Consider the following 4,831-nt stretch of genomic DNA (forward strand, 5'->3'; position numbering starts at 1 on the left):
ATAACAAAATACTCAAGCCAAGACCCCGGCAAGAGGAGCTTGTCGGGAAGGCCAACCAAGGCCCCGGCAAGGGGAGCTTGCCGGGAAGAGACGAGACCCCGGCAAGAGGAGCTTGCCGGGAAGACCACGCAAGACATACCAAGAAAGCTTGCCGCGACGCGCCCTGCGCCCCGGCAAGATCCAGCGAGCGACAAGCTTCCGGAAGCGACAAGACGACGGCCGCGGCAAGGAGCTTGCCACGGGAAACTCCCACTGCATGCCCGCGCTCCAGCTCACCTGCTAACGTGTCGCTCTGGGACTCTCCCAGAGCGCACGTGGCGGGAGGCCGCACAGCTAGGGGTACGTGGTGGCAAGCGGAGATGAAGAGAAGCCCATCGTGGCAAACGGTGGCGTTCCTAACGGTCACCTTTTGCACTGTTTAGGAGACTCAGACAGGCATTTAATGCCCTTGTCCCCTGCCGTCAGAGTTAGGTAGGGTACACTATATCCACAGTAGCGGTAGCTATACCTACCACATCCTTTTTCGGTTTTTACCCTTCCTGGCTGCGTTGCTCCCTGTCGGTGACCCCTTGAGTATAAAAGGAGGCCCAAGGGCAACGTAGAGGAGGGGAGGCATTTTCAAGGGGGTTCCGCATTTCGGGAACTCAGAAGAACACTCTCACGCTCACTCTGGCAGCGTCCATCGCTCCTGAGCAAGAGTCTAATATACACCAACAAGCAGCAGTAGGGTTTTACGCATCCGTGCGGCCTGAAGCTGGGTAAAAAATCGCCCCGCGTGCACTGCCTTGATCCGCTCTTTGCGCGCTCTCCGCCCCTCCAACGAACCGAAAGGGGCCCTGTCCCCATAGGTGTTGGCGGGAATCAGCATCGCCCCCGACATCTCTGGCGCGCCAGGTAGGGGGGCGTCGAGATCGCGCGAACCCGATCCAGCGTGCACGCAAGCCAGATCTTCATCATCGGCATGCCACCGAAGAAGAAGAATTCGGAGGCAGCTGTTCCGTCCGCGTCACTTCCACCGCCCCCGGAGCAAACAGATGGTGGAGTGGACGCCGGCGGAGGAATGGGCGTCGACGAAGGTGCCCACAGCGCTGCCAAGTCCAAGGACAAGGCAGCGCAGACCTCGGCGTCCATGCACGCTCCGCGTCTCTCTCAAGAGGCGCGGGACCAGCAGCGTCATAGCGTCCGCAGCTCCATACGTCCGCTGACCCAAGATCAAGCTGGTGGTTCGCGCGGCGGTCAAGACCAGCATGCACGCCAACATGCTAGCCCTAGCAAGGTACGGTCGCCGGGACGGGACGCTGCTCCTTCTAACTTGGTTAGGAGTCCGAGCACGCCCCTCTCCTCGCACCGTTCACCTCTGCCGCCCACCACCCCAGCAGAAGCCTTGGCGCGGGCCCAGCTGCTCCTGGACTATCCTCCGACGGCGGACAAGACCGACGAATGGAGGGCCACTATCCAGAGCCTCATTGGCTTCGCTAACGGCGACACTGCGCGGCAACCAAGCACCTCGCTGCCACGGCAGGACAACCAGACGCGAGCCGATGGCAACAAGACGGAGGGAGGTGCGACTTCCATGCACTCTCCACTACGAAGGCCAAAATCGCCGACTCGCCGGGTCCACCCCAACAGCGGTTCCACCGCGTCGTCGGACCCATGAGCTCGTCGCGACCAGCGTCAGGTTCTCCACGAACGGCAAAAAGAAGACGCTCGAACCCGCATCGAGCGCCGAAGAGAAGTGCGACGTCAATCCGACAGGCGCGCTGGGCTCTCTGTTGACATGCACGCGCCAGGGGAACCAGGCGGTCTACCGTACGCGGTAGGTTGTCCTGCGTTCACCCGTGAGCTGCGGCAAGTCCAGTGGCCCAGCACAAAAAATTTCAAGCCAGACGTGCCGGAGAAGTACGACGGCAAGACGCATCCGTCGGAGTTCCTCAGCATTTACACCATTGTGGTGCAAGCTGCCGGGGGACGAGATGACAAGATCCTTGCCAACTACTTCCCGCTGGTGCTCAAGCCCAATGTCAGGTCCTGGCTCATGCACTTGCCGGACAACTCCATATCTTCCTGGGCTGATCTGTGCCATCAGTTTGTCGGCGCCTTTACGGGCGGCCACAAGCCACATGGCCAAGAGAGCGATCTTCATCTGCTTGCCCAGAAGGAAGGAGAGCCACTGCGCAAGTACATTCAAAGATTCAGCCGTGTGCAGCACAACATCCCAGACGTCCACCCCGCCGCGATCATTAGCGCGTTCCATCAGAACGTGCGAAATCGAAGGATGAGGGAGGAGATGGCGATGTGTAAGATCAAAGATGTCAGCGAGCTTTACGCCCTGGCTGACAAGTGTGCACGCGCTGAAGAGGGGAGGAGGCTCCCCGGAGAGAGTACAGGAGCAGGAGGATCTGACAGTGAGGATGCCGCCCCGGCAAGGAAAGGCCGGCGGCGGAACTACAGAAGGAATAAGGGTAAGGAGGTGCTAGCTGTTGAGCAGACCGGCAACAGAGGTGGCGCCAAGGAAGCTAAGGCTGGTGGCTCCGACAAGGAGGCCCATCCTGTGGCGGCCGCCGACAAGCAGGACAGCTCCGGCAGGCAGTATTGCAAGATTCACCGCACCAAGGGTCACGATCTCCAGAACTGCAAGAAGGTCGAACAGCTCGCTGAGCAACAGAAAGCTGAATACGAGCGACGCAACAAAGAGAAGGCCCAGGAAAGAACTGGTGAATCCGGCAAGAAGCGCCCCGGCCGGGGGGGACGCCGCGGCAAGGCTAAGCAGCGGCAAGGAGACAGGCCTCCCCGCGGCCGTGACAAGGATGAAGATGACGACGATGACGAAGACGTGGATGATGATGAGACCGATGAGCAAGAATTTCAGAAAGCCACAGAGGTCCTGTGCATTGACGGTGGCGCCTCTCTGCATACTTCGCACCGCCAGCTCAAACAGTGGATGCGGGAAGTGAATGCAGCAGAGCCATCCATAGAGTCACGCAAGCCCCTGAAATGGTCCAGCACGCCTATCATCTTCGACATTGGGGATCACCCTGATCGCGTAACTGCGGTCGGGTGCTTGCCGATGTTGGTCTCACCAACTATCCGCAACCTCAAGGTCACAAAGATGCTAGTTGACGGCGGGGCCGGCTTGAATCTCATCTCCTCCGCGGTCCTTCACAAACTTCAGATCCCTGATAGCGAGCTCGAAGAGACCGGCACATTTCAAGGAATCAACCCGGGAAGGAGCAAGCCGAAAGGGAAGATCACGCTGCCGGTCACATTTGGCAGCGAGCTGAATTTCAGAACCGAGAGAGTCACGTTTGACGCTGCCGATTTTCCATTACCCTACAATGGAATCCTGGGCCATCCAGCGCTCGCCAAGTTTATGGCAGCCTCTCACTATGCTTACAATGTGCTCAAAATGCCAGGCCCGATAAGTGTCATTTCTGTCCCCGGCGACAAGAAGGATGCCCTTATCTGCGCTGACAAGATCTACCGAGAAGCAGCAGCCGCAGCTGATCACCATACACTTGCCACTGAAGCTCCCGGGGGGAAGAAGAAGGCCAAGTCCAGTGAGAGCTCTGATGCCCACTCCGGCAAGCGCACCTCTTCAGAGTGCTGCGCTACCGTCGAGGACGCACCATCGAGCTCCACCGGCAAGTGCAAGAAGACGATGGCAGCTCCACCCAAGACCAAGAAGGTATCCGCCAAGGAGGACGGCACTGGTGGTACCTTCACCATCAGTGCCACGCTTGACCCCAAATAGGAAAGCGTGCTCGTTGCTTTCCTGCGGGCGAATGTCGACGTGTTTGCATGGCAACCGTCTGATATCCCCGGTGTTCCCAGGAGAGTAATCGAGCACCACCTTGCCGTTTGTCCTCATGCGCGGCCCATCAAACAGAGAGTCAGGAAGCAAGCGGTGGAGCGCCAAGAGTTCATTGCAGAAGAAATCAGGAAATTGGAAGCAGCAGGCCTTGTTAGAGGAGTGCTCCATCCCACGTGGCTGGCCAACCCTGTAGTCGTGCGCAAGGCAAACGGGAAATGGAGGCTTTGTATAGACTTCACTGATGTCAATAAAGCTTGTCCCAAAGATCCATTTCCCTTGCCACGCATCGACCAGATTGTTGACTCCACAGCTGGATGTGATTTGCTTTCATTTCTTGATGCGTATTCAGGATACCATCAAATCTTCATGGCAGAAGAGGATGAGGAGAAAACCGCATTCATCACCCCTTGTGGCACATACTGTTTTGTGCGGATGCCCTTTGGGTTGAAGAATGCTGGTTCAACATTTGCAAGAGTAGTCCACATCGCCTTTGAGCCACAGATACACAGAAATGTGGAAGCCTACATGGATGATATAGTGGTCAAGAGCAAGGACAAGGCTACCCTGATTCAAGATTTAGAAGAAACTTTTGCAAATCTGCGCAAGATCAACCTCAAGCTCAACCCCGAGAAGTGCGTGTTTGGAGTCCCTTCCGGCAAGCTTCTCGGGTTCTTTGTATCTCAGCGGGGAATTGAAGCCAACCCCGACAAGATTAAGGCCATCGAGCAGATCGAAGCACCGAAGCACGTCAAGGATGTGCGAAGGCTTGCCGGTTGCGTGGCTGCTCTCAGCAGGTTTATCTCTAAGTCTGCTGAGCGCGCCCTGCCATTTTTCAAAATATTGAAAAAGGTAGGTCCAATGAAATGGACTCCGGAAGCGGAGGCTGCGCTGCAGGACTTGAAGAGGTACCTGTCCTCCACTCCAATACTTGTCACACCTAAGCCACAAGAGAAGTTGCTGCTGTACCTGGCGGCAACCAATCAAGTGGTTAGTGCTGCGTTAGTAGCGGAAAGAGAGGCA

This window comes from Triticum dicoccoides, chromosome 1A (assembly GCF_002162155.2).
Source record: "Triticum dicoccoides isolate Atlit2015 ecotype Zavitan chromosome 1A, WEW_v2.0, whole genome shotgun sequence".
Classification (NCBI taxonomy): Eukaryota; Viridiplantae; Streptophyta; class Magnoliopsida; order Poales; family Poaceae; genus Triticum; species Triticum dicoccoides.